The 23,305-nt window shown below is 39.2% G+C and overlaps 1 long non-coding RNA gene across 1 annotated transcript in view; it reads right to left on the bottom strand.

The window, feature by feature from the left end:
- LOC102155455 overlaps positions 1–23,304 on the bottom strand; it is a 58,901-nt gene extending 35,597 nt beyond the window's left edge. The window contains exon 1 of the long non-coding RNA XR_005353071.1: positions 23,197–23,304. This is a non-coding gene — a long non-coding RNA (uncharacterized LOC102155455). The remainder of the gene's footprint in view (positions 1–23,196) is intronic.
- Position 23,305: the final 1 nt, after the last annotated feature.

Raw genomic sequence — 23,305 nt, 5'->3', positions numbered from 1 at the left:
AAGACAAGGCCTCAGAGCCCATGGCCCACCACTGGAAATCTGAACAGGTTAACCTGCCTATTCATTAATATCCTTTGGGTATAGTTAGCCAGCCAGCTGCAAAACTACCTAACATTTCTCTAATCCAGCTCACATTTCACCATCTTACTCATAACCTATCTCAAAGGAGTTTTCAAAAATACTTTTCTTAAAAGAGAAAGTAATAATGCACTGCACCTGGCATCCACCATCTCCTCATTACTTTCCAGCAGTAACTGCTACTAGAGAACTTGCCGTTCTGGACTGCGATTGTCTGTCCAACAAGACCATGAGTTGCTTGAAGTGGCCAAGCTCAGTGTCTGTATTACCATATTGTTGTTTTTCTAGTCCATCAGCTTATCACAAGTTAGACTTTAAATGTTTAATTTTATCTTGCATATTAATGTTGCAGTAAAAAAAGGGTTAATTAATTAGAAAAAGAGAGAGAGAGCAAGAGATTGGAGATAGGGAGGAGGAAGAGAGATGAGGATTTTGGCAATAACCCAGAATGGATTAGCTTGGCCCTTCTAAAGAATTTATAAGATGATAGCATTGGGTTTGTAACATCAATACTTAGTTTTCCTCAAGAACAGGAGTGTTCTTAGTATTATCCTTATAAAGCATGATAAGGAAATTGGGCAGTAACAAATAAATTAGGTAGAAAGGAGAAGAGAGAAAAATAAAAGAAGCAGGCTAAGATGGAATGAAATGAACCATAGGGCAGCAGAGAAAGAAAGAAAGAAAAATAAATGGAGAAAAGGCTGGAAACAGCACAACATTTGCCTGATCCCCAGTAGGTGAATCATATCACCTACTGGGCCAGTGGCCCAGGAGGTGAGCTGTTCTCATAAATAGAGAATGCTTGTGTAGTTTGAATGCTTGTGTCCCTGAAAATTACCATGTTGAAATCTAACTCCCAATGTGATGGTATTTGGAGATGGGGCTTTGGGGAGGTGATAGGTCATGAGGGTGGAGCTCTCATGAACGGAATCTGGTCACTCAGAGAGATTCCTTGCCCCTTCCACCATGTTAGGACACCATGAGAAGACAACCTAGGAATGTGGAAGCTAGGCTCATCAGATACAGAATGCCTGGCACCTCGATCTTGGATTTCCCAACCTCCAGGACTATGACAAATTTCTGTTGCTCATAAGCCACTTCATGGTACTCTGGCATAGCACCATGCTATGCACTCAGTGGCATAGCACTGAGTAAGGCACCATTATTTGGGTTTTGTAACTTTGAGTGTTAAATGTAGTTCAGATGAATTGGGATATAGAGTCATGTATATGAGAATACTTTGACCGCAATTATTGAACTTTTATAAAATACCTATTGTAATTTCCAAATAACCCTGAGGAATGATAATATCACTGTCCCCTTTTAGCAGATAAACTGAGGTTTGGAGATTTTAAATAGCAGTCTTTGACCAATGCCTCATTTGCAATGTCGCCAGAATGTGATTTCAGATCATTCTTGCCAGGGCTCACCTGTGACCCTGGGCTTTCAATGTCAGGCCTTGATTTACAGCTCACCAGGGACTAACAGGTTAAATGCATTTATCATTACCTATTTTTAAAGATATCCATATATTTTTTAAACCATGGCATTGAACTGTATTTTCTCACTCGCTGTTTTTTCAAAAAGGTTTTTTTTAATAAACTTCAAGGTTTCAATTCTCACTTTAAAGCAGAAACAAACCCCTTTGTAACTGGAGGTGATATTCATCACTATGAGGTCTGAAGGATATTGGATTGCCCATGTGTTGAAAGGCTGTGCAGCTGCCTGCAATGAATCCCCAGTCACAGACATGGGAGTGAGATGGTGAAAGGGTCTGGTTGAAACAAATGGAACATCTGGCCAAAGAATTCCGATTTCCTCCTTCGGTTTTTGCCTCTCTCAAGTGCCATTGCATAACCTCTGATGATCAGTTATGATCCTTGGAAGTAAGGCCAAGTTGTTGGTCATGCTGTCAATATTTCTTCTGCACTATCATTTTTATTGTGAAAGCCATTATGAAGCAAAAAATAAATAAAAAATAAAAATAAGAAGCCCACTTTCTTCCTGAAAGTTTGCCACTTACAATATTTATAAGGGCAATAGTGGACTCTGTAACTGGATATTACTTTGTTTCTTTAATAATTAATCAAGTAAATGAATCTATTAGAATGGATAATTATTTAATGAAACCATTAGTATAAAGTTCCTAAAAACAGAATGCAAGCATTTAAACTGTAGCTCAAAGGATGTGATCTTCCCACAGAAACTACTTTATAAACAAGCTAGTTGCTAAAAAATAACACTTTCACCATAAGAAAGCAGCACATCAGTTGCTGTTTCTCTAAGGGCCATTTTTCTCCCCTTCTTCTTCCTGCTTCCCCCGTCTGTTTCAGTACTTCCCAAACCACTGCTACAGAAATTGATATTAAATTTAGGGCCTGGATCCCTGGGTGGCTCAGCAGTTTAGCACCTGCCTTTGGCCCAGGGCGCGATCCTGGAGTCCCGGGATCGAGTCCTGCGTCGGGCTCCCGGCATGGAGCCTGTTTCTCCCTCCTCCTGTGTCTCTGCCTCTTTCTCTCTCTCTCTATGTCTATCATAAATAAATAAATCTTTAAAAAAATAAAATAAATTTAGGGCCTTATGATAGGTTCCGATTTTGAGCATTAGTTTCTGGGTATGAGAACTGCCACTATCAACTCTCTCATTCTGAGGGCAGGGAAGATGCTGGTTGGTTTTAACTCACCAAGGAATTTAAGTGTTCTTAGAACTACCCCAAAAATTGGTTCAAGGGTTCCCTTCATCATCAGATTCCAGAGATGAATCAATGGGGTTCCAAGTCAATTGCATCTTTTTTTACTTAGTGTGGTCTGTGTCTTTTGGAATCGCTGTCATCTAAGAGCACCCAAAGGACAGGTCCAAACTCAGATGTGAGAAACAAGGTTAAGGCCAGGGGTTCCCCACACCTAGCTCCTCATTATGCTGTTTGCTTAAGAGCTTCATTCTTGGCTTGCTCTTACTCTGTTTTCTTCCCTGAAGAAATGTGGGGTGTGGGGAGTTGAATGACATGTGAGAACTTATGAAGTAGAGAAAAGGGTCAATGAACTATGGGAAAGAAGTGATTTAAAAAATGATTGTAAAAAATCAAATAAAATAATTGTAAACCCTTCATGACAAAAGAAAGAAGACATCTGCTCAGCAGGTAGAAGGGAAAGAAATTGCAATCCAAGTTGTAAAGATCTTGAGAACAAGAAGCAAGCCCACGGATATAAGGAATAAGGCAAGCCACAAGCAATATCTGACAAGTGCCCAGTGGCTGTACCAGGCCCCCTCCCACCCTGCAACCCAGAAGAGAGTTGGTAGGATGCCAGGTTTACCTCCTCCACTTTCTCAACAACCCTGTCAGGACAATGAAAGAAAACTAAGAAGAGGCTTTCCAATCAGAGTTCTGGGTTGCAAAAAAAAATAGAAACTCACTGAAGCTGGACATAGAGGGACACTGAGAAGCATCACAGAATCTAAGGGAAACAAGAGCTAACCCTGCCTTCCAGGGTCTGTAAAGCCCCCGTGAATAGAACTGCCATTTGCCAGTGGTCGTGTTGCCTCCCACCTCACTTATCTGCATGACTCCTCCTTCTCTCCTTTCTTCAAGCTTGCTTCCTCAGCTAGCTCATCAGCTGCCCACTCTAAGTCCCCGGTTTCTAGTGCCTTCCTGCTTCAAAGCTCTCTTGACTGACAGAATTGTCTATACAAATAGTTAAATTTTGAAGGAAAAAAAAAACTGATTGAAATAGCTCATTGGTCCCACCCAGACAATTTGTAGCTAGCCATAGGCTCAGTTGGCTTTCATGGTTTATCCTTGGCTCTATCAGTGTGGTGTTGCATGGTACTTAAGGTGACTCCCAGAAGAAGTGGGGTGAGACGGGCATCACCACACAAGGATAGGTGTAAACCTAGAGAGACGAGAACAAAAGAGAAAAGCATATGCATTCTTTCAATGAACATGTGTTGAGATCTTTATGTGGCAAGTACCATATTGGTGCTTGGAATACAACCTGCAAAGGGCTTGTCATCTAATTAAAGTAGTAAACTTATAAACACTCAGCTACTCTATAATGGAATGGATGTTTAACAGAGGTTTCAATCAATTGCTATGTGAAAATAGAGGACAGAGAATTAATTCTTCATGGAAGACTTGGGAAAAACAGTCAAAGTTGGTGTTATTACCTCTAGCCCTGGAAAAAACCTACAGGATTTGTACAGGTAAGTACGGAGAAACCTTTCTATCAAAGCACTAGTTATTTGATCCTCCCAAAAGTGCCATGAAGAACACCAAGCAGGTTATTTCCATTACGTAATGAAGAAACAGAATACTACAAAAGTTCAGTTAATTGACTAAGGCCATATACACACTGTGGGGTAAATTCCAGATAGATCCTAAATCTTCCAACTCCTAGTTCACTGTTTTTTCTATTTGTTATATGTGCAGAGACAAAAGGATGACCCTGTCCCTTTGCAATAAATAGCCCTAGAATCGGACATACTATTACTGTGCTTTAAAGCTGCCTTCCCTACGTTCAATTGCCATCATTTACTTTGTAAAAAAAAAAAAATCATGTATTTAGAACTTGTATCTTTCTAAGTCTTGGTGGGAAACCAATAGCACACTTGAATAGTTTGATTTGGGAAGAGTTTAATAAAGAGATTCTTTGCAGATGTGTAGGTGGGGTTCAAGGGAACCAACAGAGGACTATATAGGATCCCAGAACTGGCAACAGCAAGGGTCTGTTGTCAGCATTATCATTCCTAGGTTTGAAGGGCAAAATAGTAATGGAGTTAGTTATGAGAACCCAGACATAGCATGGAGAAGCCACACCAGCAAGAGCTGTGGCTTTCACAGAAAGACACAGTCCACCTTAGCCAATCACAACTTCACTCTCTTCAAGTTTTCAGAACTCCCATCAGTGCCTTCCAATGAAACCCACTAGGAGTCAGAGGGCATGAGAACCCACTGATGAGATCCACAATGTGTCCAGATCTTGCTTTTCAGGGCAATATCACATTAGAGAAGGCTGGAAAGTGAACCTGGGGAGGCAAACAAGGAGCATCCCTGCATGGGGACTAAAGGTGATGTTCCATGTGGAAAGCCAGGTGTGGTTTTCCATCTGTTTCAGTTCACTCCTCTCCCACTCACACACATCCCTGGGGACACACACACACCCTATTCTCTTTTTTCCTTTCCCCCTTGCTATTTCCTTTTGTATTTTGGAAATCTGACTACTCCAGTCAGTGCCCTGGGTTTTCGGCCAGGAATCCACTCCAGAACCAATGGAGCCAAATCTACTTCATCCCAGTCTCTCGGTCATTACAAGTCCTGAGCTGAACTTGAGGATGTATGCCTGCCAAGGTGAAGGATGAGTTGCAATGGAAGCACTTATATGATTTTGAGGTGTTCCAAACCCTGTCCTTTTCAGGATCTTCTTGGTACAGTCTGAGTGGCTGATCTATAGAATCATCTGGGGGAAAACAATCTTGGATATCCAAGCTAAAGTGTTTCATGAGGTCTGACTGGATGAGCCAGTGACTCTATTGTATCAGCAGAAATCAATCTACCCTCTTCCATACTAGAAGGAGAGACCTAAGGTGGGCCAACCTGGATGTATCAGATGAGTACAACACAGCAACCAAAAGATTGTTCTTAGAGGAGACTAAAAAAAATTACTAATGTAATTAGAGCATCTAAAAGTTTATTTTTATGGAAAAACAATCCCTTGGTTTGTTTTGCTAGTGAATGAAGTTTGCCTTGACTTCCACTTTTGAAAATAATTCATAGGCATGTGAATTATATTTGCAATCCTATTCAGTGATCTTTTCTTCTCAGAGACTTGATAGGAAAGCCAATTTTTATTGTAAAGTAGAAAAATGAAAGTTTAAAGGGCTGGGGAGGTGTTTATTGTATTCCATGAAGGTGAATCTTACAAAATCTGATGCTTAAACTAATAGCTATGTGCCTGTTAAACTAAAATCTTATATTCAGATGATACCAAAATTATGTTTCATAAATCAGAGGTCCCAAATCAATAGTGAGCAGTAAGATGTTTTTAGAGAATCATTTGTTGAGGCCCACTGTTGTGTGTCCCTCTACCTTGTTTGCTCATCAAAACCCCAAATACTGCTTCTAGCTAATTATTCATCCATTGGGAGGCTACCCATCCACATTAGTCTCCATCATGAATTCTGCCCTAAAACACGTCTGAATACCTTTTGGGTTTTCCTGCCATAGGCAATATGGAGGTCGGTTATCCTGCTATTATTTTATCCTAGAGATATCACAAAGGAGTACAGAGAGGACTCCAAGGTGATGTTAAGGTAGAGGCACAAAATATTCCACAAAAGGGCAACATTTTTCAGAAAAGGAGATTTGTAAGAGAAAGAAGGAAGGTGATTTTTTTAAAACAACATGTCTGTTTTTTATCTTCCCCTCTGCCTTGCCTTTTAATTTCTTTTTTCTTGGCTGAAATTTTAGAGAGTTGGGAGGAAGTTTTGAGTAAGTTTTTAATGTGTCAATGGCAAAGCTAAAGTTCTTCACAAAATAATGGCTAGGCTCTAGTCTAATGATATCTGGTATGTGAGAGTATGAATGTCAGGCCAGATATGAGCAAAGTCATAATGCAGGAAGTTTCCTCCTCTTCCATATCATCCATCTTTCCCCTCATTACTATGGCTAATTTCTCAGAACACATCCTTGAGATACTTCCAGCCAGCAGTATCTCATAGTGATAGCCTGTGCATTTTTGAACCCATCAAAACCACCAACCCAATTGACTTCAGTGCTCTCAGTATCCAGCCTGAAGAAGCTAGCTAGTTCTTACAGATATGAGAAGAGGACTAAGGGGTTAACAGGTACCTAATTCCAGGTAATGCATTTAGAATGGAACTTCTTGGAGATGCTGCTCGAATATACAAAAATTACTCTAATGATAGGGATTTGAAGAATGTTAGCATGTGGCTAAGCAATTGTGTTTTGGGTGGACAAGGCCTTTTGGAAGCCTTCAACTCGTCATTTTGACCTGAATTATGCCTTTTTTGCATAGGAGTCACCCTTACAGTTTTACCACAGAACTAGTTGAGAGTTGGGGTCATAACCTCCAGGCCTCAGATTCAAATATGGGAGAAGTTCATAGTTCTTCAGCTTTGTTTGTTTGGTCTTTCAAATACACAAGCCAGATGGCACTCGGTAAGTTCCAAGATTAGTGGCACTGCTGCTTGATGACTAATGCAATTAAGTAAGTCTTGGTGCTGGCACAGCACCACAATAACAAATCCCATAGTGTCAAATGCTTTTGCCAGATGGATTGCTCAAACATTTGGAAGCATTCTCAAGCACACATACTTAATCACTGCAAGCCGAGTTCATGGAAAAATGACATGGTACTTGTGTGGGCGGAAGGTTCCTGTCACTTTCTTTGGGCAATCAATCCCATTGTCAGCTTCTATAACCAATATTGTCCTGATTTCCTCTTATATGCTAGTGGCATATAAGTATTAAAAATACAATGAATTTAGGAGTTCTAATGATTTTTTTCCCAAATATGTTACATTTTTCTAGAATAGGGCCAATTTCAAGTATTCTATCCCATTGCCTTTTCAGTACATTCCGTACTCATCAAATCAGGTCTCAATTCTTACTTTTATAAGTAGGTGATAGAATTTCCCCCATTCACCTTATTAAAAAATGGAATTTACCTGCCCAAAAGGGATGTACATATTGAAAAGTAAGTGAAGCCTTGTCAAAACTCACTGAATCTATTATCCAATTCATTTATCCCAATAAATCAACAAGTCATTCATTTTTTCTTTCAGTCACTATTTACCACATGCAAGGAACCTGAGACAGAGATTCAGTGTGATGTGCTATCTTTCCTCAGGGAATTTATAGTTTAGCTGAAGAAGCAAAACTGGCACTCATGAATGCTGGTGAACAAGATGTATGGATAAATAAGTGTGATAAATGCACAGCACAGATTATTCCTCTTATAGAAGGTCAGGATTAAGGAAACAAGTCTAAACAGATAAGTCTTAGAGAGTGGCATCTGACTAGAGCTCCAAGGTCTTGTCTGACTTGAACAGACACAGAAGAGTGTCCACTTTAAATATGTAAGCAAAGCCAACTACTATAGGCATGCACACCAGGACTAGACTGGAGGGTGTGACTAATGAGGGATGAGACTCAACATGAAAGTATATAAAGTTAGAATACAGAAAGCCTTAACACAGACAGAAGCAGTCAGATTTAATGATATAATCACCAGGGCACTAAAGAAAGGTTTTTCAAGAAAAGCTTAATCTCAGGACTCTTAGGCTGGATTTCCATTATGACTCAAGTGGTAGTAAGGAGGCCTTAGACTAATTTAGTGTCCACAAAATGGAAAAGTAAGGGGAGATGTGAATGATACTGAAAAAAAGTCTATCAAGTCTAGATACAGGAATAAAGGGGAAGACTGGGTCTCAGATTCTAAACCCAGCCTATGGTGATCACTGAATAAATCCAGTTACACCAAATTGAAAGAATACTCATGCCACTAACAGGAGACCTTAGAAGGGCTTCCTTTTGGGAAAGGAGACAAATGTGGTTTTGAATTCATGGACTGTGAGATGATAAAGGGAAATTCAAATGAAAATATCTCTTAGATAATTAAAGAGGCACGTTGATCTCCAGTGAGGTCCTAAAGAGTCACCTGCAAAAATGTGATACTGAAGCCATGGCAATAGCTGACCACTCACAGGAAGAGAGGCTGTAGCAAGAGAATAGGAGATGCCCAGAGAAAAGCTTTATTGTTATTTTACCTTAAATCTGATGATTTTGTTCTGCCCATAGGCATGAGGTCTGCCCAGGTCCAAGATGTTAGAATAACAGAGCTGTGTACATAAGCCTACCATACTTGATCAAATGGCATTTTGTTATTGAAACTCTGGGAGAGAGCTGTTTTTAAAATGCATTGACTTCTGCTAAATTAAAAAAATAAGTTTTCAAAATTAATGGGATGTGTTTCAACCACTCAGCCTGAAGCACTATGTAAACCAACCATAAACATGATGTGTGGTGTAATTCATGTCTTTCACCATCTCTGTTTCTAATCTGACATAGACTGTCACACAACTACCTTGCTAAATTGCACAGTCATTATTATCCTGATTCTTAGATGAGAAAACCAAATACCATAGGAACTTTGTGGCTTGATCCAGATCAAATAGTAAATAGCAGAAACATGACTGTTACCAAGGTTTTCTGATTCCAGATGTTGTGCTCTTTCTGCTATGTGATGAGAAATCATGTTCAACAGCAATGCAGAAAAGATGGGACTTCTTCCAAAAAGCCAAATGAACAAATTCCTGCAATGCTAGATCTCCAAGAAGAATCTTCAAGGGAAGCAGACTGCTTACTTCTCTGCACTTCCCATGTCCCACTGTGCACATGCACATGCATATCATACACACATCCCCGAGCCTCTTGAAAGACCTGTCAAGGTTTGGACTTGAATTATAGTCCATTGCAGGCGCATGGGTGTGGGGTACATGGGGAGTCATTATGCTGCTACATATTCATACTTCATAAATATAAGTGCTTCTCCATTTAGAAACTTTAGACTCAAAACCATCCATACAGATGAAGGAAACTCCCTTTCAGAGCAAAAGCCCACCATCTCTGCTCTTCACCAACAGATGGCACCATGCGTAGACATTTTAGCCCTATCAAAGTCTGTTAGTCTGTGGCCAAAATCTTAAACTCATCCAGGTGAAGTAGAGGAATGAAGTGAGACCAGTATAAGGTAACAGAGTAGCAAAACTTGTAACAGACCAAGTAGCAGGTGCCCTGTCAAAAGAGGGCAGCGAAAGCTCAGCTCTAGCCAACTAATAGCAAGCATAGAGGTTTGGGGGCCCACAGTGGCAAGACATTCTGATTTTTCAAGACGGTGTGAAAATTCTGATTTTTATGTGAAATCCCCTGGTTTTCAATTTTGCAGCTAATTCACATTTTATAAAAGCAGCGTGCAGACTAAACACACCCCACATCTGCAGGCCAGATTGTTGGTGTTTTCTGAGTTACTTTATTAACATTATTAACTCTGTCATGTCCCCAAAGTGCAAAGATTTGGAGAGGGACAAAATGATAAGAAGAGCTCAAAATGATAAGAAAATCCCAAAGTCTGAACTAATGCCACCAAAATGCACCATTCCCTGGAAAAAAAACTGACTTTCCATAGATACGGATACATGAACTGATTCAAAAGTAATGCTTTGGACTCGTGAACAAATGGACTTATAAACAGCTTTTAGGAACCTTACATGTTCATCCAGACAGAAGCACCAGCAACGAACACTTATATTACGATTCTCCCAACATGTTTATAGAAGTAACACTGCTCTGTGACCCAGGGAGATTGAAAGTCTCTGCGAGTTAAAAAAAAAAAAAAAAAAAAAAATTACATCAAACATGAGTTTTCAAAGGCAAGATCTGGCCACTAAAAATAAGAGAGGGGCTGCAGGAAAGATACCCTGGTGTGGTGAAAATGGCTTTTTCATGATTTGGAGTCAAAAGATGTGGGCTTTAGTCTTAGCTGTTATTAACAGGTGCGTGACCTACGGCAAGTTTTATAACATTTATATAGTTCAATTTCATTTTCTATAGAGTAGGAATTAATAATTACTTTCATCACAACAGTCATTATAATAATGTAGCATAGCTTACGAATGAAGCTGAAATAAATTTTAAATGCCACTATTAAAATAATAATGAAGATGACAAGGATGTGGGTAGGAAAGAGTAAATGTATGAGGTAAAGGGCACAAAGCAGCAATCATTTGTACTCTGTGGAAAAAAAGGTCTCCCCTGGTACTTTTTAGGTTGAAAGAGAATACAGACTTCTCAGGAGGCTTGCTGGAAGGGACTCTAATTCCAAAATTATGTGAGCATAGGGAGATATTTGCATCCCACCAAGGCACTTGAAGCAAAGCTATCTTCAAAGCTGGGACACTATAAATCCTGGATAGTGGTATAATACTTTATTTTTACTTTTATAATTAAAATCATTTCTGTTGCATTGCAAAAGCTTGCCCTGGAACTGGAATGTACTGGGATGCACACATGTGCGTTGGACTTGAATGCAGAAAGGTGAGAGAGATGAGGAGGCCTACTCCAATTATCTTGAAAGTCCCATGCTAGGATAGGGGTAGTAAGTGAGGGAATAATAGAGAAGTAGATAGCATAGTGCCACTCTTCTATCGTTTTATTTAAATTGATATTCATATCAATTTATAACATGCATTTGACAGCATAAATGTCTAAATTAAATAAATTAGCTACAGGGCACCTTGGTGCCTCAGGTTGTGATCCTTGGGTCCTGAGATTGAATCCCGCCCTGGGCACCCCACAGGGTTCCTGCTTCTCCCTCTGTTTATGTCTCTGCCTCTTTCTGGGTCTCTCATGAATAAATAAATAAAATATTTAAAAAAGAAAATATTTAAAAATAAATAAATAAATAAATAAATAAATAAATAAATAAATAACTAGCTAAGAAAACCTAAAGAGATTTTTACAGGAGACCTCCACTCCAGCCATGGTGAATAATGGGTTAAACTTATCCTCTCACCATAAACAACAAAATTCCCTCATAAACATGAGGGAACTATTTGGAGATATTAGACAACAGGCAACACAGGACTATGATCTCTCAAGAAATGGGAATTCATGAAGTAAACCTAGGAGTCACCCTTGCTTCCTGTTTCAGGCTATTTTGGATCATGAATCATGGGAAGTAAGATCCCAAGTTGTGTGGCAGACTTACTTTATTTGAGGAGACAGAACTTGAAGTTTGAGAGGACTGAATTGGTTAAAACTCGGGGACAGAGTACTCAAGAGGGTGGGGAACAGTACATGGAGAAAGAGTGCCAGAAAACTCCATAAAGACTGATAATCATGCTAAATGAAAACAGTCTAAACACTCTCATTAAAAGGTAGAGATTGTCCAGTTGGATAAAAATGAAGGACCCAACTATATGCTGTGTACAAGAAATGTACTTTACATATAAAAACACAAATAGGTTAGAAGTTAAAGATGAAACAACATATATCATGCAAATACTATAAATAAATAAGAAAAACATTTAAGCTGGAGTTTCTATATTAGAGTCAGGCAAAATAGATTTCACAGCAAATATTGCCAGAGATAAAAAGGTTAGTTCATAATGATAAAGGTTAATTAATCAAGTGAACATAACAATCCTAAATGTTTATGCAACTAATAATAGACCTTCCAAATACATGGGACAAAACTGATAGAACTGAAAGGAGAAAAAAGACAATCTGCAATTATAATTGAGAGTTCAACATTCCTTTCTCACTAACTGATCAAACAAGTTGACATTAAATCAGTAAGGATACAGAAAATTTAAACAGTTCTATCAACCAAATTGACCTAATTGACATTTACAGAACACTCTCCTGAACAATAGCAGGGTGAATACTCATTTTTCTCAAGTGCACACAGAATGTTTATAAAGACAGACTATATTCTGGTTACATAAGAGAAGTCTCAAAAAATATAACAGTGTTCCAGTCATACAAAGATCTCTGACCAAAATTAAATTAAAAATTCATAACAGAAAGTTATCTAGAAACATCTCCAAATATTTGGAAACTCAAAGAAGAAATTAAAAAAATAAATTAGAAAGTATTTTGAAATGAGTGAAAATGAAAGCACACTATCCCATACTTGTGGAGTGGAACTAAAGCAGTACTAGAAAGTACTCCAAAGGATAAGGGATTATTGTGACCTACCTTATAGTAATAAACACTATGTCAAAAACTTTGATAAGTGAGATGAATTGGACAAATTCCTTGAAATAGAAAATTTGTCAAAATACACACACACACACAATAGATAATGCAAATAGCTCTAGATGGATAAAGAAATTTAATTTGTATTTTAAAACTTTCCTATGAAGAACACTCCAAGGCCAGAGTCCCTACTGAGGAATTCTAGCAAACATTAAGAAAGAAAGAATACCAATTCTACCCAAACTCTTCCAAGAAACTGAAGTGATTACTTCTCAATTCATTCTCTGAGGCTTGCATTACTATGACAGACACTTTGAGAGAAAAGACTAGACCCATATATGTATGATCAATTCATTTTTGACAAAGTGCCAAAATAATTCAGTGGAGAAAGACATTTTAAACAAATAGTGCTAGAAAGTCTGGACACTCAACTGAAAAAATAAATTCAACTCTTACTTCATACCATATACAGAAATACAATAGGAACTCAAATTGGATCTCAGTCCTAAATGTGAAGTATATAACTTCTAGAGGAAAACATTACAGAAAACCCTTGTGACATAGGGATGGGCAAAATGATAAATCATACTATACTATGTCAAAGTCATAAATTTCTTTGAAAGATACCTTCAAGAAAATAAAAAGACAAGCAAACTAAGAGAAAATATTTGCAAAACACTTCTCTAAAAAATGACATGGATTCAGAATATATAAAGAACACTTACAACTCATTACTAAAAAAAGTGACCCCTTATAAAAAACAGGAAAAGGTTTTTTTTAAAAAGATTTATTTTAAGACAGAGAGAGAGCAAGCAGGGTAAGGGGCAAGGGGAGAGAATCTCAAGCAGACTCCTTGCTGAGTACAGAGCCCTATTTGGGGCTTTATCTCACAACCCTGAGATCATGACCTGAGCCCAAATCAAGAGTTGGCTATTTAGCTGAGCCACCCAGGTACCCCCGAAAACAGGAAAAGTTTTAATCACTTCACTAGAGATATTAGCAAATAAGCACTTAAAGAGATACTCAACTTGGGGCACCTGGATGGCTCAGTCGATTAGGCATTTGACTCTTAATTTCAGCTCAGGTTATGATCTCAGGGTTGTGAGACTAAGCCCTGTGTCAGGTTCTAAGTTGGGTGTGGAGCCTGCTTGGATATTCTCTCTCCCTCTCCCTAACCCTCTGCCTCCCTGACCTAAAAAAAAAAAAAAAAAAAAAAAAAAAAAAAAAAAAGATACTCAACATCATCATTTATTGGGGAATTGCAAACTAAGACCACAAGGGAATGCCATTACACACTGACTAGAATGGCTAAAATTTTTTTAAATTAACAATATCCAGTGCTGATGAGGCTGTAGAACAAATGAAACTTTCACAAATTTCTGGTGAAAACACAAAATTGTATAGTCAACCTAGAAAACGGTTTGGCAGTTCTTCTTTTAATTATTTTTAAGTAAGCTCTACACCCAAAATGGGGCTTGAGCTCATGATCCTGAGAGCAAGAGTCCCATACTCCACTGACTGAGCCAGCCAGGCACCCCTAGTTTGGCAGTTGGTTAGAAAGCCAGACATCCTACAGTATTCATCATCTAAACTTGTCATCTAAGCTGGCTACACCTGTGATATTGGAATTAACATTCCTTGTCCTTCCAGAGCTTCCTTTTTCTTCTTTCCTGTATTACATCTCTTCATTCCTGTATTCCAAGCCCTCTTTTCTCTCAGTTCATTCTCTTATTTTAGTGGTACTTGTTAATTTCTTGAGAAAAATCATATAGGAGGTAAAATTTGGAGGGGGGGGACTTAGAACATCCAAAACTCTCTTTAGCCTAATCTCACATATAAATGATAGCTTGGAAAAGTAGAAATTTACTATCAGAAAAAAATTTTTTCTTCAAAAAAGTGTCCCTGCAGGAATTTAAGGCATGGCTCCATTGTCTTTTCACTTTGAATGCTGCCATCATTATGATTTCTCATTCTTTTTAAAGATTGATTTATTTATTTGAGAGAATGAGCATGTGTAAGCAGTGGGGAGAGGTTTAGGAAAAGGGAGAGGAAGAATCCTAAAAAGACTCCTCACTGTGTGCAGAGTGAGATGTAGCTCCATCAACATGGGCTCCATCCTACAACCCCAAGATCATGACCCCAGATGAAACCAAGAATTAGACATAGCCACTTAGGCGCCCTAATTCCTCATTCTTCATATGTAACCAGTTTTGTTCTTCCCTGGAAACTTATGGGATCTCTTTTTGCCCCTAACATTCTAAAAGTTCACAATGATGCATCATGGCATCGAGGCCTTTTGATCAATGGTGTTGGGCACTTGGTGGGCCCTTTTAGTCTGGAAACTGATGGACAGTTATCTTGATTAATTTGGTTGTTTAATTCTTCCCCTCTATATTGCTTGTCCTATTTCTAGAACTCCTTCAGGATATCTGATTTCAGGAATTACTTCTTTGATTTCATTATATTGTCTCCTTTTCTTTAAATAATTTTTTTAAGGTTTTATCTATTTAAGTGATCTCTACACCCAACATGGGGCTCAAACTCACAACCCCAAGATCAAGAGTTAGATGCTCCACCAACTGAGCTAGCCAGGCACACCCCCTCTCCCCTTTTTAATCTCTTGGTCTTTTTGTTCTATTTTCCATTAGATTTCCTCAAATTTATTTTCCAACCATTTAACTGAGGTTTTCCTCATTTCTGCTAACTCAAACAATCCCTCTGCTTCTTAATTCTATCTCTGCATCCAGATGTCCATGATGTTAACAAATCAGAAACATTTTGGAGAGTTTTGTGATGTAAATTGAGTTACTTCTTGGTTTTCTTCAGGGCCAATTAAAAAATTAACCTTCTGGTCTACCAACAGTCAGTTTTTGCTCTTTTATCCACTTTGCAATTTCCAAAAGTTTGTTAATATTGTCTCTGTTCCAAAAAAAAATATATTGTCTCTGTTTCTATTCTCTTTGTCCTTGTGGTTTTAAGCCTTAACAAAAATATTTTTGCTAGCATTTTATGGGGATATTAAGAGTGAAAGTAAACACACGTTTAATACTACTTCTTTACCAAGAGGTACTGACCACGACTTTAGCATTCCGTTCTCTGCAGCTTGACTAAAATGTATATAGACTTCGTCCTGGCTCTGAACCTCTCTGACCTCCTTTTGCTTAGAGCATTTACTTTAGAAACCTGGTCATCATAAATCCTTCCCCTCTCCCTTTAATATGTAAATCTTATCCTAGTCTTTTGCCATACCCAGGAATGTCTTTCTCAAAGACAAGGGAGCCGTTCCTTTGAAATGTAATCATTAAGAAACAAAGGGCCCCTATACCTCAGTTTTTGTGAGAGGAGCCTCATAGCTGACCTAATCATATTGACCAACCTCCCACTAATACCCTCTAGTACTTGTTCACTAGCGCACCCCAGTGTTTAAAAATTCTCTCTGCCTTTTGTTTCAATGGAGTGAAGTTCAATCTCTCTCCCCAATTCGTCTTAAAGTCTTTCTAGACTGTTTAACTCACTTTGGCACAATTTTTCTTTTACAGTATGTATAACTTTGTATTTTCAAAAACTACTAAAAAAAAAAACCTACTTGGATCAGTAACTTACAAAGACAAACATAAGAAATAGTGAAAGTGATTATAAGGGAAAGGAGGGGAACTGAGTGGGAAAAATTAGAGAGGGAGACAAACCATGAGAGACTCCTAACTCTGGGAAACAAAGAGTTACAGAAGGGGAGGTGGGTGGGGTGATGGGGTAGCTGAGTGATGGGCACTGAGGAGGGCACTTGATGGGATGAGCACTGGGTGTTATACTGTATGTTGGCAAATTGAACTTAAATTAAAAAACAAAAACAAAAACAAATATTGTATCTGGAAATACGCTTTTAACATATTGTCCAACCCAGTAAACATTTTTTTTTTTTAGTAAACATTTCTTGAGTACTTGTGTATTGTGCTTGTATTATGCCAGGCACTGAAGATAACCCTCAAAAAAGCAATAAATATAGAAGATGGGCAACCACATCCAAAAGCATCTATTACAGCCATTGAGTTTGATTTGTTTACTTATAACTGAGACAAAGACTGGCTTTGTGATCTCAGGCAAATTCACTCTCCTCTCTGTACCTCTGTCTTATTTTGAAAAATAGTGGTATTGGACTACATAGTCTCTAAATTTCTTGTTTGACTCAGATTCTGAGAATAGTTTGAAGTAATTCAAAAACTTGTTTGGGGCAATAAAGTTAGTAAAATCATTTTTTAAAATATTACCTTAGTCAGAATTTATTTAAATACATTACTAGCTTATTTTAAATAGTGGTAGAATTGGATAGGGATACTATGGGATTCAACTAAGCATAGCTGAGTTCTCTGAGACGTACTTAAAAATCAGTATTTCAGCTCTATCTGAATCCTAGCAATTTTTTTTTTCTCTTTGCAGGACATAGTTTCAAGGTCCAAAAAGTATCTCCAGAGAGTATTACATTTTGGAGCTTGCTAAAAGTTCTATAAATACTCCAGCAAAGGAAAAAAAAAAAAAACAAGCCATCAGCAATCACTGTGACAGGGATTTATCCAGCGGCCCAGAGTGCTGGACTTCGACTGTCAGGGTTATAAAAAGCAGCAGGGTCATCATTCAAATGGACTTAAGTGCCTGCCCATTGTGTGTAAAGACCTTCCTCACCTCTCACTGCTAACAAGTTAAGATGGATAACACTAGAGTATCTTAGCCTTAGAGGGTGCTTGGCACAGCAAAATTCAAACACAGTGATCACTTCACTCCAATTCCTGGCTGAGTTTAGCCCAAAAGTAGTACGGAGTCTGTGGGAGAAGCAGAGATAATCCACAGTCAGACAGAACTGAGTTAGACTCTGGATCTCTTCCTATTTACTAGTTGTATGACTGTGGGCAGATTTACTTAACCACTTTGAGTCTCACAGACATAACATTATGTGACACGCTTAGCATAGTTCCTGGCATATAAAATGTGCTTAGTAAATATTAGCTGAAAGTTTTAATAGTAAGAGCTAATATTAGAGGAAGCAACGGTAACTTGGTTTACCTTATATGCATCGTAGGGGATCAAAGTATGCTCCCCCTTTTTATTTAAAAGTGGGACAAAAATTTCCCATGAGAAAGGTGCCTTCCCTACACCTGCAAGGGCAAAATGACTCTTATCAGCCCAGAGAGGCAATCTACATAGCAAACTACTAAAAACAACCCTTATCTTCCATTAGTTTCCTTATATAGATGTATCTTCCCACAGTTTGCCACTCCTAAAAGCCTAAAGCCTTTTTCCTTTGGCTGTCATTTCTTCATATTTATCATTCTTTAATAAGACATTATATAAGACCCAAGTTTAAGTTGCTCATCACTGAGTTTCTCCCATTTTTAAAAAAGATTTATGTATTTATTCATGAAAGACACACAGAGAGAGACAGAGACATAGGCAGAGGGAGAAGTAGGCTCCTTCCAGAAAGCCTGATCAGGACACTATCCCAGAACCCCAGGATCACACTCTGAGCCAAAGGCAGATATATTCAATCACTGAGCCACCCAGGTGCCCTGAGTTTCTCCCATGTTTATGTGCGCTACACAAGTTAATAAAATTATTTTTCTCTTTTTAGTCTGCCTTTTGTCAGTTTAGTTTCCAGAGCTCCAGTCACAAAACCTAAGGGGGTAAAGGAAAAGACTTTTTCCCCCTCCTCTATAGTATATGTATATACTATACACACACACACATACACACACACACATATATATATATATATATATATATATATATATATATATGATAACTATGTATATCTAGAGAGACATTGATCTCATCTATTAACTAAGGAGACAACAAGGCATGGGCTAGATGGCTTATTAGAATAGGAAGAAATGAGAAATTTGAAGGAATCCTCAGGTAAGAGAGGGATGAACATCCAAAGTGGTGTCTGAGACATAGTCTCTCTCAAGTGGGGTTTCTCACCTGAACCATTAACACAGAAAATGATCTAACTATTTTCTCAAGTCTTCCAATGGTGTTGTAACAGACAGAAAATAGTTCAATGGCCTTTAGGAGTCATTTTCCAAAAAAAGTATACTGTGAACTTTCTATGCAGCTATTAAAAAAGACAAAGAGGGCTTGTATGTAACATGGAAGCATATCCATGATTTACTGATGAATGCAAAAGAGGATGTCTTTAATAGTAAGCATAGAACGTCCCATTTTATTTTTTAAAATCCTATGTACAAATACTTAAAAGGAAAACAAACTCTGGAAGAATCTACATCAAATTGGGCAAGAGGCTGCCCTTGGACAATGAGGTTTGAGTGAAAGTAATGGGTGAGCAAAGACAAATTTTTAATACTTTATCTTTACTCCTCCAATGTGTTCAATGGGCATCTACTTCTTTTGCAATTAAGAACATTTCTTTCTCGAATTCCCAGTAGAAATATGACTCAAAAGAACTAAGATATGCAAACTTACCAGGCATATAGTAGTGAGAGAACAAAGTGGTAGAAATAAGGGCATGAGTGATTGCAGGCGTTTCAGGAGGTGCTGAGTAATCAGAAAGTGTGTAGGCTGAAATATTAGGGGCTGGCAGTGATCCAGAGACAGGCTGGGGCTGGATGGGTCATCTAGGAGGAGGACTCTAGTGCTCTCAAAGATTGCTATGCATTGCACGCAGGGAGCAGCCATCTGCCTCTGTAACTCCAAGCCCTGGAGAGGGGGTGCAATCCAGGTCTCTGGATCCCTCACATTGGTAACTGGATCAGTTTCCCAAATGTCAGTCATTCTTGTTGCAGCTTCATGATGTGTACCATACCTTCACAGTAACTCTCCAATCCTTCCTTTTTAAAATCTAAATAAATTTGGCTCCATTCTGATAAGAACATCCATGAAATGAGTTTCTATGTTACTTACATTTTCTACTTCATATTATTTATTAAAATAATTTTAAAGCATTTAACTATATCCCACCTAAAATTGCCAGAGCATATTTTGGGAAATAAACCAAATTATGTTACATATGTTCATTATTATCAATGAAGTCATGCTACTTAGAAGAGGAAGGCATGGGGACACCTGGGCGACTCAGTCAGTTGAATATTTGACTCTTGATTTCAGCTTGTCATGACCTCAGGGTTGTGTGATTGAGGCCTGCATCCAGCTCTGCACCCAGTGTGGAGCCTGCTTAAGATTTTCTCTCTCTCCTTCTGACCCTCCCCCCACCCAGCTTGTACATGCTCCTTTTCCCTCTCAATCTCTCTCTCTCTTAAAAAAAGAGAGAGAGAAAGAGAGATACCAGGTACTTAAAAAGTATCTGTATTTAATACAATGTGGATAACTGGAAAAATAATCAATCTGCAGACTGAGTGTGTGATAGTCTTCATGTGGATTAGTGAAAGTCCCATTAGGGAAGAGGAAGGAGAGTACTTGGAATAGGACTTTATTACAGGAATTAGACCTGATAAAACTGTAGGAGGAGCTGAGAAGTAAAGGTCTGATGAGGAGAGCTTGAGGTTTGGGAAGAATCCCCTAACCTGCCCTCCTGAGGCACTAGTGCAGATGGACAATTTGGAGCTTGCAAGGACCCAGGGAGCCAGGCAGATCTAGCTAACAGAAAGGAACCACAGCAGAGAGGAGAGCTGGTGGGGAAGTGTGCTGTCTCTATATCTGGTGGTGGGCCAGGGTTGCTGTTGGTTAGCACGGCCCACCATGAGATAGAAGAGCTGAGGTCAGGGCAGAGACCCATGAAGCAACTGGCAGTAAGTGGCATCTCAGCATCTGTTTCTCTCAGAGCATGCTTTAGTCAACTTCCTTTTTTGACAAACTCAAACTCAGAACCACACAAGGAAGGGGATTCTGGGAAACACATTGGACAGCCAGGATACTATGAGAAGGAAATGTAAGATTAAGGAATAGGAGATGGAAGTTCTGACTCAAGAATGGGGACCGGAGGGATCCCTAGGTGGCGCAGTGGTTTAGTGCCTGCCTTTGGCCCAGGGCGCGATCCTGTAGACCAGGGATTGAGTCCCATGTCGGGCTCCCTGCATGGAGCCTGCTTCTCCCTCTGCCTGTGTCTCTGCCTCTCTCTCTCTCTCTTTCTCTCTCTCTCTCTATCATGAATAAATAAATAAAATCTTTAAAAAAAAAAAAAAGAATGGGGACTGGAGGTGTGATCATAATGCTGGGGTTAAGATAATGAACATATATCTGGAGTCAGACCGAGTTACCTGCTAACAGGATGTCTGGCTCATTCTTTTTGATGAGATGGCATGAGCTTAAAAGGGACAGAAATCTAGACGTTGTTAGATTGCACACAAGACAAGCAGCTGACAGCCAACTGGTTCCACTACACCTCTGCAGGATTGTGAATTTATAACCTTGATGCACATGCACAAGCAACAGCTTAGGTCATCCAGCCATTCATTGACAGGTTTTTGTTGAGCACCTACATGCCAAACACTGTTCCAGAAGCAGAACTCAGTAGTGAAATCAGTAGATCAAATCTCTGCTCTCCTGAGAAGGGGTGGAGGACAAGCAATGGCCAACATATGCACCCACTCTATGTAGGATGGAGATGAGAGGTACGGAGTAAGAGCAGGGTACAGGTCTAAAAAAAGACTGGGGATGCTCTTTGTAGATAAGGTGGTCAGGAAAAACCTCCTTGAGGGGGATGTTGAGGAAGGATGGAGTCCCATGGTTCTCTGGAGGGCAAGTCTTCCACACACAGAAACAGCATGTGAGAAGAGATGTTTCAGGTATTGGAAGAACCACAGAGTCAAGTATGACTGTGGCAGTGAGGGCCAGGAGGAAAGCAGTAGATGAGGTCTGGGGCTAAGGAAGTCTTTGAATTTCATCTCATCCCAAGTGGGAGTGCCCTGAGGGTTTGAGCAGCAAAGTGACCTGCTCTGAATATGAAGGAGATGGAGCAGCTCTTCCCCAGTCAGAGCTGACTGGAGTTCTGTGGACACTTTATACCTTCATAAATAAGTAGAGTTAGAGAAGAAAATATGAGTGATAGGTTACCTATTAATTGAAGGAAAGCACTGAACTACTGAGACAGCTCATTTTCCTCAAGATAGGTTATTTTGTTTTAAAACTGCCCTGCAATTAGCCAAGGGCCTTATCAGTCAAAAACTCGGCCTCTGGCTTTAGTGTAGGTCCACTGCTCGCCTAGAGGCTAGGCCCCAAGATGGCACCTGAGACAGCTGGGCAGTGGCATCGTGTCAGCTTCCTGCCCCAGTGTCTCCCTGTGGTAGAAGCAGGTGAAGGGAGGGATTGTTCCCTAAGAGAGGGGGGTCCAACTGGTGACCAAGAATGGCAATGATGGAAGAAATGCATTAAGTCAGAAGAGGACTTAGCATAGGGAACAGGTTGTGTCAGTGTAATTTCATGGCCAAATGCCAGTCCTCGTGGTCATCAAATATTAGAGCTGGAGCAAAATAGCTTAGAGAACTTCAAATCCTATAAACTACAAAACTGTGCTGAGGAGCCCTAGGATTCCACAAAGGTGACTCAGGGATAATTTGGAGACGGGATGTGAAAGAAAGCCGGTGGGTCTCCTTCATCCTGGCCTCTACCACACTGTTCCCACCTAGGTTAGATCAAATATTTATCTAAGATTATTCTTGAAGGAAGAGTTTTGCAGTTAAAAATAAATAAATAAATAAATAAAAGGTTTGAAAATCACAATCAAATCTAGTTTAATCATCTCCTTGTGGAGCTGGAAAAAAAAAAAAAGGTTCAGAGATTAATTACAGATGTTCTGGACAGCCCTTCTCAAACCTGGCCTCTCTATCACTTATCGCCTGGGCGCAATATTATTTAATAAGCACTTACTATGTGCCAGGCACTTGACTGGATTTTGTACAATCTTTATCTCATGAATCCTCCAACAAACCTATAAAGTATTAATGGTCCTATTAATGAGAAAATTGAAACTTAGTGAACTTAAGTACTCTTTTAATGTCTCACTGCTAACGAGTGGCAAAGACAAGACATGGGCCCAAGCCAACCGATCTGACACCGAAGCTATAATTCACAAATTCTATGCTATCCTTAAACCAAACCAAACTACCAGCCAAGGTGATTCTATCAACCAAAGAAATTTGTTCAAATGTTTAGAACAGCCATAGAGGTTGACATAACATTTAGAGAGCTTTTAATATTTTACTGAATATTCTTTATGTAGTGTCAGCCATAAGCAGGGCGCTCTTACAGGGGATTTACAAATACTAGTTCACTTAATGTTTCCAACAGCTCTAAGAGGGTGTTTGTATCAATAGTCCCAATTTGCAGATGAGAAGTTGAATAATTGTTCCCCTACTGGTAGAGGAGGGATGCGAACCTACCGGATGCTACACACAAAACACAGTAATTCCATCAAGCCAGCTTCCAGGCTTCTCTTCCCGGAAGAGAAAAGAAAGCCACAGCCTTCATGTCCGCCAGACCGGATGTGCC

This window comes from Canis lupus, chromosome 1 (assembly GCF_011100685.1).
Source record: "Canis lupus familiaris isolate Mischka breed German Shepherd chromosome 1, alternate assembly UU_Cfam_GSD_1.0, whole genome shotgun sequence".
NCBI classification, from domain to species: domain Eukaryota; kingdom Metazoa; phylum Chordata; class Mammalia; order Carnivora; family Canidae; genus Canis; species Canis lupus.
This window is presented reverse-complemented; position numbering and strand designations above follow the sequence as displayed.